General features: G+C 39.2%; 1 pseudogene; it reads left to right on the top strand.

Moving 5' to 3' along the window:
• Positions 1 to 775: 775 nt before the first annotated feature.
• Positions 776 to 14,829, top strand: LOC148836383 (uncharacterized; annotated as a pseudogene).
• Positions 14,830 to 16,024: the final 1,195 nt, after the last annotated feature.

Raw genomic sequence — 16,024 nt, 5'->3', positions numbered from 1 at the left:
AAATAGAAAATAAATAGGGCACTTACAGTATATGATACTAATGCTTGTCACTGGCCTGTATAAGCATTGGTGATTCTGGGAGATGAACAAAACCTGTGGTAAAAGAAAAAGGGCCTACCTCCCTGTTTGCATTGCTAGGTGGCGTAGTCGTATATAAGGTAGGAATAATTCTTGTTTTAGGGGTTCAAACCTCACTGTGACACTGTGATCAGAAGATGGAAAAACAAAAAAAAGATAAAAATGTCTCAGCTGAAAAATGTAGCAATATAATTGCTACAGTGTAAGAGAAATTGTCAATAAGATTTCAGTTCTCAGTAAAATTAAATCTTTTTTGACAAATATTAACTCCAAGCTTACACTCTCCTTGCAAACAAAGGTAAATTATTCAGTTGACATACACCATTGTTTTGGAGAACAAAGTAAAAATGTTCCTATTATACCTACTCCATCTAAACTTAAAACTGTAAAATCACAGAAAAGGTACCTCAACCAAGTGAACATGACTGGATTTCTCGGCAGGATTTTAAAATCTGTCTTTGAAAGTGTCTGACTCAGGTCTGACCTCATGTGAGATGGGTAGAGAGAAATTGATTCATCTCAGCTTTTTTTCTGGTGTGCTCTGAAATTTAGAATATCCACAAAAGAGTCCACCTATATTAGTTTTGGTGAACAAGTGAACTATCAATGAGTTCTCGGGGCACAAAATTACTTATGCTGTAAAAAGAATCTTGTGTAGAATTCACATTTGGGAAATGTGAGGTCCTTAGTGAACAAGATGGACGAACTGGGAGCATTGGTGAGGAGTCAGAGGGAGTATAGAGAATCCAGTATCATGTGTTTCACCGAGACGTGGCTGCAGGAACTTACTCCGGACTCGAATGTTACCATTGGCGGCTTCCAGACGGTGCGGGCGGACAGAAACACTAAGAGCGATAAAAGGAAAGGAGGGGGGCTCGCGGTGCTTGTCAACAACAGATGGTGTAATCCTGGACATATTCATGTTAAGGAGCGTGTCTGTAACCCGGACATTGAACTGGTTGCCATAGGACTGTGTCCATACTATCTGCCGCGGGAGTTTACATGTGTCATCTTTGTTGTTGTTTACATTCTACCCACGGCAAACGCAGGGGCAGCGTGTGACGTCATACGCACAGTCACACCCAGGCTACAAACAAAGCACCCTAGCGCTTTTATAGCTATTTCAGGGGACTTTAACCACGTCTCTTTTTCCACCACTTTGCCTACTTTCCACCAGTTTGTTAAGTGCCCAACCAGAGAAAATAAAACACTGGACTTATTATATGCCAATGCTAAGGATGTATATAATTCCAGAGCCCTTCCCCCCCTTGGCAGATCAGATCACAACCTTGTCTTGCTTACAGCACTATACACGCCTATTGTCCAGCGCCAACCTGCAACAATGAGGACTGTGAGGAGATGGTCTCAGAAGGCTATGGAGGATCTATGTGGTGCTTTGGAGGCTACCAACTGGGATGTGCTGTGCGAACCACATGGGGACAACATAGAAAACATGGTGGACTGTGTCACTGACTACATTAATATCTGCGTAGACAACACCATCCCCACCAAAGAAATACACTGCTTTTCCAATAACAAACCCTAGATCACCAGCGACCTGAAGGCTCCTCTGAATGACAAGAAGAGAGCCTTTAGGAGGGGGGATAAGGAAGAGGTCAAGCGTGTACAGAGGGAACTAAAGCAGAAGTTAAGAGAGAGCAAGGATGCCTACAGGAGGAAGGTAGAGGACAAGCTGCGAAGGAATAGGGTGAGGGACGTATGGAGCAGCATGAGAGAGATCACTGGCTTCAAACAGGCTGGGGGTGCAATGGAGGGGAACCTGGAGATGGCCAACGAGTTGAACCATTTTTTTAACAGGTTTGATTCAGGGCCCTCTGTCGCTCAACACCCACCCCCCCACAGCCCCACGCTAACCCTTCACAGCTGCGACTGCCCAACACCTCCTCCATCTCCCCACAATCATGGCCGCTACAGCTACAACCCCCAACAGCTACTCACCTCCCCATCCCCCACAGCTGCCACTCTCCAACACCTCCGCCATTAACACCTGCAGCACTGAAAGCGCTATGAGCACCATGACCCAGGCCAGGCTGACCATCACGGCTGACCAGGTGAAGAGGGAGCTGAAGAGGCTACACCAGGGTAAGGCCACAGGACCAGATGACGTCTGTCCCAGAGTTCTGAGGGCTTGTGCTGATCAGCTGAGCGGAGTGCTCCAGCGACTGTTCAACCTGAGCCTGCACTTGGAGAAAGTCCCTGTGCTCTGGAAGACATCATGCCGGGTCCCGGTACCAAAGAAAGGGCGCCCCTCTGTCCTCAATGACTACAGACCAGTTGCACTGACTTCTCACGTCATGAAGACACTGGAGAGGATGGTCTTATCCCACCTGAGACACCTGGTTAGCTCATCACTGGACACCCTACAGTTCGCCTACCAGCCCAGTGTTGGTGTGGAGGATGGAATCATCTACATGCTGCAAAGGGCCTACTCACACCTGGACAGGGCTGGCAACACTGTAAGGATCATATTTTTCGACTTCTCCAGTGCCTTCAATACCATCCAGCCCTTACTTCTGAGGAGGAAGCTGGAGGAGATGCAAGTCGATGCCTCCATGATCTCGTGGATCACTGACTACCTGCCAGGAGGACCAGTCTGTGAGACTTCAGAACTGTGTGTCTGAACAGGTAGTAAGTAACACAGGGGCTCCTCATGGGACGGTTCTTTCTCCATTCCTCTTCACCCTCTATACCTCAGACTTTAAATTCAACTCAAAGTCATGCCACCTGCAGAAGTTCTCAGATGACTCTGCAATTGTGGGATGTATCAAGGGTGGGCAGGAGGAAGAATACAGAGGACTGGTCAGCAGCTTTGTGGAGTGGTGTGGGGAGAACCACCTGCAATTGAATGTAACAAAGACTAAGGAGTTGGTGATAGACTTCAGGAGGAAGAGGGTCCAACCTACTCCAGTCTACATCCATGGGAGTGGCGTGGAGATGGTGGACTCGTACAAGTACCTGGGAGTGCACATCGACGATAGACTGGAATGGTCTAAGAACATCGAGGCCATTTACAAGAAGGGTCAGAGCTGACTTTACTTCTTGAGGAGGCTCAGGTCCTTCAATGTGTGTAGTAAGATGCTACATATGTTCTATCAGTCGGTGGTGGCGAGCGCCATTTTCTATGCGGTGGTATGCTGGGGCTCTGGGATTAGATCAGTGGATTCTAACTGGCTGAACAAGCTCATCAGTAAAGCAAGCTCTGTCATTCGGTCTGGCCTGGACCCCCTGGAGGTAGTGGCTGAGAGGAGAATGGTGTCCAAACTAGAGGCTATCATGAACAACATCTCCCATCCCCTCTATGACATGATTGAAGAAATGAAGAGCACGTTCAGCAATAGACTGATTCATCCACGGTGCGACAGGGAGCACTACAGGAGGTCATTCTTGCCTGCTGCCATAAGACTGTACAACGCATCCACCTTGCGTCTGGGCAGAGGCAACACTGACAGTGACCTGTTTCTAGACTGAACAGTAAACTGATACATCTGTTCTTTTTCTTTTCCCGTTTAAATCCGTTTTTGTGCAATATATGCCAGGGACCTGTGCAATACATTTATATTTATATTTATAGTCATATTGTGCAATAAGACTTTATGTACTGTACTGTTCTGTTCTGGATTGTTCTTTGTGTGTTCTGGACTGTGAGTAACTCTTCTTAGTGCACGTCTCACTGTACTGATTGTATTGTATGTATTGTATTATTATTATTGTATCATTTGTTACACTGTGTCTATGTTGTCTGTGTTAAGCTGCTGTTGCACTGCAATTTCCCTCACGAGATTAATAAAGTATCTATCTATCTATCTATTTACGTACAGACTCACTCTCTTTGCCTGTCTTGAATTAAATTTACACTCCTGACTTGGACAACAGTTGCAGTCTTCTGGCTGGTAATGTTGTCTGATTGCCAGGTTCAATGGAGAGAGAGAAGGACTGTGAGCAAGTGACGTATGCAGCACCTTTCAAATCCGGAAATCACGGTTGGCGAACTGTTATGATGTCATCAAGTGTAATGTTTCTCCACCCTGCGGGTTCCACTTTTGCTCTTCATGTTTTGGTTGATTGACCGTGACCTCTGACCTACAGTAGGGTCTAAGTAAAGCCAGTCTCCTTTTGTGAGTGCAAGCATGAGAGGAGCCATTCTAACCAATCATCATTAGATGTGTTGAGAATAGACCTAGTTTATGATGGCCTGGTTTGCGTTTCAGATTTAGGATATGATGTTTATCAGAATGAGCCCTTTCAGTTACATTCCACATGCTTTACAAAGAAGCCTCAAATGACAGATTATTGTCTCGTCAAGGCAACAGAAATCCTAAATAATGCATTATTTTAGTGTAATTATATACCTTGCCACTACAATGCCATTAAGCAATTTTGGAGGGATGTTAACACTAACACTGTTCTCCTATCAGCTAAAAAAACAAAACAAATATCTTGTGCCTTTTAGAGAAATCCTAGTGTTTTCCTTATTTGCTAAGACTCCAAGCTAAATGTTATGGTGTTAATATGCTGGCTTGATATTAATCTAATTACTTCGGAAAACCACTCTCAGTATTGTTTGATTTAAAGTCACTGTATCAGACAACATTCATCTCATCTCCCACATGATGCACAAGGCTACAGATATTGCATCACTAACCCAAAAAGTATTTTGACCAAATTGAGCATAAATATCTTTGCTGACTTTCTTGCTGAAAATTCTTTGCTGACTTCCCTGTCTTTCTTACACCCAAAGAAGTGTAAGAAAATAAACAAGTTTACTTGCTTATTTATAAGGAAAATCTGTTAAAGCTTAGAACAAACAACATGTCCTTGTTTTTAAGAAAATTACCTACATACTGTATGTGTATTGTCTATTGTTGACTGAAATAGAGTAGAACAGGGCAAAAAAACATTGGTTCAGCAGAGATCAGGCTTTAGCAATACACACAGACCTCAGATTTGCCATGTTTGGCACAGCATTAGTTTATTGCCATGATGTGTATCAATGCAGTACATTATTAAATTGGATTTTATGGATTGTATTGCATTTGTATTTTTTTGCTAAAATGTGACTCAGAGTTTTTCATCTCTTCTTCAGTTTCTTAAACATGTCATTGCACATAAACACAGCACTGCAGATCTAATTCAATAGTTCCTTCTTTTACTGATGTTCTACAGTGGTCTGTATTATTAGGTGCAGTAATAAATATTGATTTAGAAAGAGAAGGAGTAATATTCATTAAAACTTTCTATGCACTTAGAAATGTAAAAATATTGCAATATCTTCTGGCACCAATTTTTCACTTTGCAGAGTGCTGAGGAAATAAGTCTGTGAAATCTACATTTTTTAGTTTTAAACAAGAAAATGATTGCAGGTCTACTTGAGTGACTGCAAAGACATCTGTGGCTTAATGAATTTATGTATGGGCTTCAGAAAACTGTCATTTTACTGAAACTTATTGTCATTTTAAACAAAGGAAAATGTACCATTTTCAGTAAAAAATAACTTTTCTTTTTCCTTTTGAATAGTTTCAACTATTCAGAAATGCAATCTGAACAGAAATGCAATCTGAACAGTGCTTTGATGTTAACAACAAAGAGAGCTTTTTTGTTCTATGAAGTTGCCTTGCTGACTGATACAACAGACTGAATTATTCAGTATCAATAGATTAATTTTAAATTCGAATTATAACTTGAATCTGTTTTAGGCAGTTAATGTCAATACAATTTAACAATAAAAGGTTGCCATTATTTTTCAGCTTAAAAAAATCTGACATGTTTTCTTCTTTCATATTCCAGAATAAAATAGCCATGGATGCCATGAACCAAACAAAGGTCACAGAATTCATTGTCTGTTTCCCAGGACTTCAAGACCCAGAGAGCAAAGTGATCCTCTTCGCTGTCTTCTTGACATTGTATCTTAATTATATAATATAATTAAATTGGGGAATGTTCTTCTTATTGGCATATTTGCAGCAGACTCAGGCTTACACACCACCATGTATACGACAATGTGCAGCCTGGTTGTCATTGACATTATACTTCCTACATTTACTGTATCTACAATGTTAAATGTGTTACATTTCTTCTGGAGATGACAAAGCCATACTATGGACCCAACAAGGTTTTGCAGTGCTTCTGTGACTTTTCTGGAGTGCTGTGTTTGGCTTGTGCGGACATTGTCTTGACCAGCTATGTGGCTTTAGCAATTGGCATGTATGTGTTATTGATCCCTATCTTCTTCATCCTGCTATCCTATCTGAAGATTGTTAAGGCAATGCTCCAGATTTCCAGTCCTGAAGGGAGGATCAAAGTCTTTTCCACATGTGGCTCTCACCTGCTGGTCATTTCTGTGTACTTCCTTACTTTGACAGCTGTCTTCATCTCCTACAGGATTCCTGAAACCTCAGTGGACATGTGCATCATGGCATCAGTTTTTCAAAATGTCTTCCCTCCTGTCATGAATCCAATCATTTACTGTCTGAGGACTAAAAAAAACAGAGCTAGTTTGGTAAGAACCCTGAAAAAGAAAAAGATTTTACCAAGCACTTGGTGTAAAAGTGTAGCCCCTTAAAACATAATTATCAGTTAGTGATCAAAATACAGTAATCTTCCCCTTTCAATTGAGCTTCATAACTCTCAGCTATTGATGTGTAGGCATCCTCTCACGAGGCACCAGTAAATGTAGGGGTTTTGTGCATTTACTGGGACAATTATTCATTGTAGCAGTAAGTCACAAAATGATTCTTTGATGGCTATTAGAAAACCGACCTTGCGGGATAACTCAAACAACGCACACACACGGATACTATTACATGAGAATACATTTATTAATGCATAAAATGTGCATATAAACATAACAAATCTTATAGTGAGGGTTATCAGAGTACAAAAGGTATATACTCAATCACAAAGAGTTACAAACCAAGAGGGACATACATTCAGTATATCATTCAATTAGACCATTTCGTAAATGAACTTGAATTACAACTTCTACGGTATATACTCAAAAGCAAGTACATGACTCCTAGGAATTAAATTGATATCAACTGTGTTGAGGTAACAATTGAATTCTCGAGCTGTAATGCAGAATGTTGAATACTCATCCAATCTGTGTGGATTCAGATCTCCCGCGGACCCAAACAGCGGCAGGCTTGTTGCTGTGTCCAATCGGCGTTCTCTGGCTCGGTGCCAGGCAGTGGCCGGTGCGGCTGGCGGTGTGGGAGAAGGAGGGAGAGATTTCTGCTGTGATGCTCTAGCAGTGGGCTCTCTAAAGACTTGTTGATCAGGTGAGCGTTAGCGGTGGGTTCACGAGGCTTGCTGCTGGGCTAACCTCAGGTGGATCCTTTGGTTTCGCGCTGGTGACCTCCGTTCTCGACTCTTAGAACAAAGGAAAATCCTGCACTCGGACACACTGGCCGTTACGTGGTTGTCTGAGCTGAGTCTGAGGATGCTCAGGAGGAGCTCTGAGTCTGAGAATGTCCAGGAGGCGCACTGAGGAAGCCCTGTACTGCCTGTTTTACCTGGAGGAACTACGGTCGTTCATTGGTTGAAAGTTTCATGGGCATCCAAGTCCCACGTGGGGTTAACCTGCCATACCAGTTCCTGATTGGCTGAGGATGAGTAAAAATGCACTCTGACCTTAGGGTTTTAAACAAACTTGGGATGAGACTCTCCCAGAATCTCCCAGACTTTAAGGAGCCAGAGATGACCATTTGTTGGAGTGGTTGATGTGTCTCAGCCTTGGGAGTTGTTCCTTATCAGGACACTCTATCAGCTAGAAAAACACCTTAATTGTTAACCAAATGGAATGGCCTCTCTGTATCAAGCACCACTGAGATGAAGGAGAGAGGGACTGGCAAGGGAGCAGCAAACTTAATTCCTGTACTTTAATAAGCCTTGCCGCTACAGATGTATCAGTCTTAGAGAGTGTGTTTGGAACTTAACAGAAATGAAAATAAATACACTGACAAGGTTTCTATGGAGTTGTGTGTAATTTACACACTGATATATGAAGGTTGGGCTAACATCAGCATGTGTGTTGAAGAGGTAGACAAATGTAGAAGTTCATTGTTCAATGAAAGTTAAAAGAAGAAAAAATATATTTAATCAGCTATGTGAAACAAGGTGTTGTTCTCTCATTTCTCTTTATATTCTGAAACTGTTTTCTATAAGGTACAGTATCTATGATATATGTGTATGTATTTATTTTATATGTATGTTGAATAATGTATATGTATATACTAAGCAAAAACTCATAAACGTTGGAGAAAAGTACCCTCACAATTTACTGTTATAATTTATGATTGTTGGAGCAAATTAAAACCTTCTCCAACACTGTAAAGATAGGAAACAAAAGTATGCATTCTAGGACATATTAAACTAGTGTAGCAGATATTTAATCCCAATGTCAAAGATTGATCATTGACTTCAATAGCAAACTCAGACTCAAAGCAGGTGCTAAAAGAGAAGTGCAAAAATAAAATACAACTCCCAATTCCTCCTTCTCCTCTTTCTAAACAACAAAAAGAAATCCCCCAAAGAAATAATGAAATAGGTGAAGCGAGGACCCCAAATTATCAAATGTCAAATTATTAAAAATAGATTTTTTTCCCAATCCCATCTATCTGTGACACTGACATAATCTTGAAACCAACTGCCTACAAAACATTATCCAGATAAAAAAAATATCAATCACATTACCAATAGAGTTATTCATTATCAGAGGATGAAAGAGAACATCCAGACTTCTTAAAACTGTGGGGTAAGGAATGTGTTGATGTCAGAAGCCACAAAATAGATGAAGTATGTCTGAACAGAATCAGCAAATGCCAATGTGAGAAAATAAAAACAATGTCAACACCATTTCATAAAGCAAAAAATGTTCATAGTTTTTTAATCAAAACCAGTCTTAATATAAATATCTTGAAAGATTTATATTTAGCAATTAATGTGTCTGGAAACAATGAAATTTGAATTAACGTTCAGGGGATGTGAAAAAGTTAATAACCCCCTAGTCTCATTAAATCAATTTAGTGAATAATAAGATTTTATCAGGTTGTTTGCAGATCAGTCTACAAATGGAAAAAGTTCAAGACCACAGTCAGTCTTCTGTGGTGCCGCCAGGGAAAAAGCAGGTGTAAAAGGGCTGTTACTCACACCAAACTGATCTCCATTTCTTTGTTCTTACGTTTTCCAATTCCGATCCGTTATCCATTTCCAGTACCCTTAAACAATCCAAATTCCAAAGTCCGTATGTGCACACCAATCTGTACCGTAACCAAGTCGTAATCCGTAAACCGTAGTCATAGACCGTAAACTGTAGATCCTTGTTCCTTGTTCCTTGTTCCTTGTTCCTTGTTCCTTGTTCCTTGTTCCTTTCTCCTTTCTCCTTTCTCCTTTCAAGCACAATCCTAGTCCTCTTCTTCCTCCAAAACACATTCACCTTATCAGCTTCTGCACTGGCTCACTGCTTCTTGGGCATTTATATTCTGTTTCCTGATGTGGCTCACCTGTGTCTCATTGTTTTGCTGTATAGGCCTTTTCCAACAGCGGGTCAGTTGGTTATCCTTGACGGCCATCTTGCCCAGGTCTATATCGAGTATATTCAGTGTTTCGTTCCGGAAATACTGGTTATAAATGACCCTTCCCCTGGTCCTCTTACACTACGTAGGAGTGACTGTCCTACCAAAATTTCTCCAAGAACAGAAAATATCTAGGGTGTTACAAAGAATCCAAAAGATATAGTACATCTAAAATTAGATTCTAAATAATTACAGGTCACTCTTGCGTTGCTTAAAGTTAGTGTTGATAACTCATTAAAAACAACTGAATAAGAATAGTCTTAATGAAAGGATATCAATCCTTCGGCCAGTTGAGATTCAAGGGCAGTGTGCCATGTTACACTTACATCTTCTTGACGTGAGTGACTTGTGTGTCAAAACGTAATGAGTTTTGACACACAATCTGAGTGGCTGAACAAAGTATATTGATACAGATCAGATACAGATCCTTTCAGACTTTCACTTACAATGATATCTAATATTGTTGTGTTACAATTGATGTATACACATTTTTTAAAGTGACCATTACTGGCTAAATCTTGAATAATTAAAATGAGCACTTTTTAATCTCAACATCAATTTGATAAAACTAGTAAGACTCGAAAATTGTTGTCCATCTCCAATTCCCAAACAACTGGACATATCTTGTGTAAGAGTGCGAAGATGAATGGACAAAGATATACCATCCTATTGTACAAAGAGACTTATCAAAAAAACTTGCAGATGTTAAGTACTGCCAAAGATATTTCCATGAAGTATTGATTCAGGGGGAGGGGGGGAACTTATGTAATCAACATTTTAGTTTTAACTTTTCTTTGCAGTATTTACTCTTTGTTCACTACATATCCTAAGCCGTTTCCTTAGTCTATTACAATGCTTAGAGCAAGTAAGTATGCTTTGCTCTTGATCATAACAGAGAAATAAAGGTTTTCTTACGTGTTATGTTTGGAATGAAGGTAGCATTTGTAGAATCAAATTGGGGGATTTCACATAGGAATAACAATAGTTATTTTTACAAGAGAAAAACCATCAATTATCGTGCATTTACACAGGATTGTAAAGTTTTTCAAATTAAAAGGTTTTGTTTAGAACCAGAGTAATTTCACATGTGAGTAATTGTAGTTATTTTACCTGCGAAAAATGTATCAATTATCAAGAATTTGCAAAGCTGTTGCAATATTTTACAGGATTACAAGATTTTTTTTCCTTTGCCCAGAAGTTTTTGCACTACAAAATACAAATCAGGAAATCTGTATAAATCAAAACAGCTAATATTTCACAAGGAAATTAACATATTTGTGTTTTTACATCAGGAAAGAAAAACATTGATTGAAAATTAGAAAAAATCATCATGCTTTATCGATTACATTGCATTTGAATTCTATTGCTACTATTTTGTGTGAATCCCAGTGAATGTTGTAAAACCTAACAGGTGTTCATGCTTTCTTGCTCATGAATAACTACTAACATAATTAATATTTTTTCCCTATTAATTTGTGCTGTTATTTGACATTTTATAAGACACTTTGTGAGAATAATTAAGCTATATATGATGAAAAATAATATCACTTTTATATTTTGGCATCATTCTACAGATGCAGCCATTCAAAACGAGCAGGCGATACTGCATTATTTTGCGGTGCGCTTGACGCAGCCGACAGTGAGTTAACGTAAATTCTCGTATAGTACCTCATAATACCACGTGGTACCTTAAGTAAAATAATAGTATCCAGAATTTCCTCAAGATGGAGCTAATAAAGCTCAACCTCTCATGTTTGAGCTGTCACCATCAAAGTCTTTAACGAAGATATTACTAATAGTATTAATAATGAATGACCTTGGACAAGCTGTAAACTCAAAGTATTGCCCTGGTCTACATTCTTTTTTTCATTGACCAGCTTTGTAAAAGTAACACCACAGCATTTCGCAATCACGCATTTGTTTCCAATCATGCAAAGTACAGTAATTTTTGAGAATCTCCAATTCATCATGCCTTTCACATGCTCATAAAAGAGATTGATTTAGGAACATAAACATATTACTGTATGCAAACTGTACTGTATACAGTATTTATATGTATATTTAATGTCTTTACTGTGCCCGTTTAAGTATTGAATATTTATATGGAATTTTACCACTGAAGGGAAATCTTAGTAGCTGAGCATAAAAAGAATAGGAGCATACTGTAACGCGTGTGAAGGTCATAAACGATATTAATTTTGGAACATAAACATACAGTATATGGCTGGTCTCGGTACTTTAAAGAAAAAATACACACCAGTATTCCATTTCTCCCTAAACATTTTAAGCATCGAAGTCTTTAACTAATGTGATACCGGAGTCAACAAGCATACTTTTAGAATTTGATTAAAAGGGAATATAATATGGAATCACATATCTAAAGAAATTAATAATGATATAATTATATTCACGTACCGCAACACAAGAATAGTACACGCTGTACAATGTCTGTTGATACTGTTTCTATAGGGCTTTTTCAACACTCATCATGTGACCTTGCCAGTGGCGCTGTGGGCTAGGTTCCCGACTCACACATCACACATTGGGTGTTCAAATCCAGCCGGAGCCATGACTTTCTTTAACAAACATTTCTTTGAAAAAATAAAATAGGGTTAGTGTTAGGGTTACTGTCAAACTTTAAATCAACAATTGATGTAAGGATGATCTGTCAAAGTGCAATGAAATACAATATTGTTGTTGTTGTTATTGTTGTTTTTATCCTGTAAAGCGTTTTGAGAAGCCACCTTTAAAGGCGCTATATAAAAGCGCTGATTGTTATGGAATGTGTTTTCTTTCTTCTTTTTTTCTGCATGGAATAAACATATTACTTGATTCTTATGGATGCCCGGTTCCGCCAGGGATTAAAAAATAAAAAAAACATGGAATCGCGTATCTAAGGAAATAGCAGTATAACCTTATTCATGCACAGACAGTGGCATGTTACATTATTAATTTGGGTGTCTCCTCTTACCAGAAAGCTCTAAATTGCATTTTGAGTGTGGTTTTTGACTTTTTTTTAAATTACAACCCATAAATAAAGCTGATACTGTTTAGACTTTTAATTATTTTAAACTGTATTACAGCAGCACAATCCACAATGCAACGTAAATAGTCTTCTGCGTAATAATGTTCACCTGTCTGTCCAGCAAATTAACAATAGTAATAATAATGAACTTTATTGTATATAGCGCCTTTAAAGGTGGCTCCTCAAAGCGCTTTACAGGATAAAAACAATAACAACAATACTGTTAGGCTGGGCAAATGATTTTTATTTTTTTTAAAAAAGAAATTAAAAATGAGATATAATGATGTGTTCCAGCTTAGACATTAACGAAGAGCATAACGAAGGTCATAAAGGTCATAAACGATATTAATTTTGGAACATCATTATGTAAACTGTATGTTGCTGTTATTGGTATTTTAAAGAAAAAATACTGTAAAATCCTGGGTTCGATAAAATGTTTCAGGCATTCATGTGAAGGACAACAGAGCTTTCACTGGCCGATTATCAAACTTTACTGATAAAACAAAAAAAACTATCTGACCAAACCAGAAAAAGAAAAAAAGAATCAAGAATAACGGACACCGTGCGAGCCTGCATTCTCTCCTCAACCGTCCACACCACACTTTTCCCTGGGTCAGAGATTAAATAAAACTTCACTCGCACCAAACAAATTACCACACACTGAACACTGATCATGTTAACCTGAGCCCAAAACCCAAACATATTGATGTGCATTCGCCAGGTGCAGCGTGGTTTTCATCTCTCTGCTGGAGTGCTGGTTGTGACGAATTAAACCGGTTTCACAGGTATTTTCAAAGTAGAAGGGGGTGAGATTTCCAGCAAAAGACACCTCCCCCCCCACTAAAACCCGGTAAGTACTACTTACGGTAGTACTTCTCGCGTTAAGAAAGCTAGGTGTTAGCATAAATTATTAGTAATCAATAATATTAAATTTAGCACTGTAATAAATTGTGCTAATAAGAAATTCTATTCTACTCTGAGAATGTAGGGGGAGGAAGAATGCCCGTGGTCTTTTCACATACTGCAATATTATGGACACTCAATTGACTTTTTTTAAAAAAAAACTTTTTTTTGACAGCTGGTACAGCACCCCACCGTGCCCACGCGCCAGCATTATATTTTCATGTACGGGTAAAATATGTGCATTGTCTTCCAATGAAAGCCGGGTTCCTTTCGCCATAGTCGGGAGACATTAGAAGCTTGCCACGCCCGGACTGTTACACCAACGCATTAGCATGTTAAAGCGATTCCATTGAGGAGCCGTGCGCGATAATAAAAGCCATTTGGCTGCAGCGAATGTGACTTCTGTCTGGCATTGTGAAAAAAATAAAAGTATTTAAATCAAGACGGGGGGTAAGGGAGTCGTCTCTACGACACTCTCCCTTATAAACAAAACAAAAACTAAAAATAAGATACAATCTACAGACATTCACAACATAGACATATCTTAAAACATTTACATATATTGTTAAATTATTACTTTAAATATATACTTTAAGTTACTGAAACAGTTAATAAAATCGTTGCAATTTTGTTCTCGTTTGGAGGTGGGGATATTCTGACAACAATTGATTTGAAGACAATCTGTCAAAGTGCAATGCACTCTGCTCTCAGCCGCTGGCAAGGGTGCCAACCTGTAGAAGCAGCACCTGTATGGAGACTTTTTGGCAGCAGCGGGAGCAGTACGACGCATTACAGGGGAGGATTGGGAGGTTAGAGACACTCCTGAAGATGCAGAAGCCGGAGACAGTGTGTACCGGCAGTCAAACGCTTGAGCAACTGTCTCTCGATGAGTGCCTCCCCCCACCGCGCAGGTTGCAATGCCTGGCGGAAGCTCTGCCTCCCACAGAGCACACACCGCCTCAGGACACTCCATCACGGCTTCTCTGCTCACCACCGCCCAGGACCTGGCTGACGCTGTCCCCGCCGTCTATCTCCCCTCAGGAAGCACCGTTTACATAGCGGAATTCACAGATGCCAGTGGAACGAACAATTCTCCCAGATATCAAACTGTTGCCCATCACTCAAGAGAAGGAGGGGGGGTTGTACTTGCAGTCCATCGGTATAGATGGGAAAGCCAGAGCCGACCGCTACGCCACCCTCGTGTTTGGGGTGCTTATCATTCTCAGTGCATAACAAGGAAGATTAATAAACATAAACATAATCTCATGGTTAAATAGTCAAGTCTAACTATGTGTGAGTCTAGTCTCACAGAGCTTCAACAACAGATGACAACTTGTGAGTTGATTAAGAATGAATAAAAACATTTCATTAATAACGCGTTTGCGTTTGGGTACTGACAAAGTAAAAAACAATTACTTTTTGACAATGAAGAACTGTGTGTGTGTCTCTCTCTCTCTGCTGGCGTTTGTAATCGTTTTTATTTTTAAATACATTTTAGCAAAGTAATGTACCATAAAAGTATTGTGAGACATATTTGGGTTAACATGTTCAGTGTGTGGTAATTTGTTTGGTGCGAGTGAAGTTTTATTTAATCTCTAACCCAGGGAAAAGTGTAGTGTGGATGGTTGAGGAGAGAATGCAGGCTTGCGTTGTGTCCGTTATTCTTGATTCTTTTTTTCTTTTACTGGTTTGGTCGGATAGTTTTTGTTTTTGTTTTATCAATAAAGTTTGATAAACGGCCAGTGAAAGCTCTGTTGTCCTTCACAAGAATGCCTGAAACATTTTACCGAACCCAGGATTTTACAGTATTTTTTCTTTAAAATACCAATAACAGCAACATACAGTTTACATAATGATGTTCCAAAATTAATATCGTTTATGACCTTTATGACCTTCGTTATGCTCTTCGTTAATGTCTAAGCCGGAACAAATCATTATATCTCATTTTTTAATTCTTTTTAAAAAAAATTAAAAATCGTTTGCCCAGCCTAACAGTATTGTTGTTATTGTTTTATCCTGTAAAGCGCTTTGTGGAGCCACCTTTAAAGTCGCTATATACAATAAAGTTCATTATTATTACTATTGTTAATTTGCTGGACAGAGAGGTGAACATTATTACGCAGAAGACAAAGATAGCGATTTACATTGCATTGTGCATTGTGCTGCTGTAATACAGTTTAAAATAATTAAAAGTCTAAACAGTATCAGCTTGATTTATGGGCTGTAATTTTTAAAAAGTCAAAAACAGCACTCAAAATGCAATTTAGAGCTTTCTTGCAAGAGGAGACACCCAAATTAATAATGTAACATGCCACTGTTTGTGCATGAATAAGGTTATACTGCTATTTCCTTAGACACGCGATTCCATGAGGTTTTTTTTTGAATCCCCGGCGGAACCGGGCATCCTTAAGAATCAAGTAATAGGTTT

This window comes from Atractosteus spatula, chromosome 4, assembly GCF_055471065.1.
Source record: "Atractosteus spatula isolate fAtrSpa1 chromosome 4, fAtrSpa1.hap1, whole genome shotgun sequence".
NCBI lineage: Eukaryota > Metazoa > Chordata > Actinopteri > Semionotiformes > Lepisosteidae > Atractosteus > Atractosteus spatula.
Note: the sequence above shows the minus strand (reverse complement) of the source record. Positions and strands in the feature narration are given on the sequence as shown.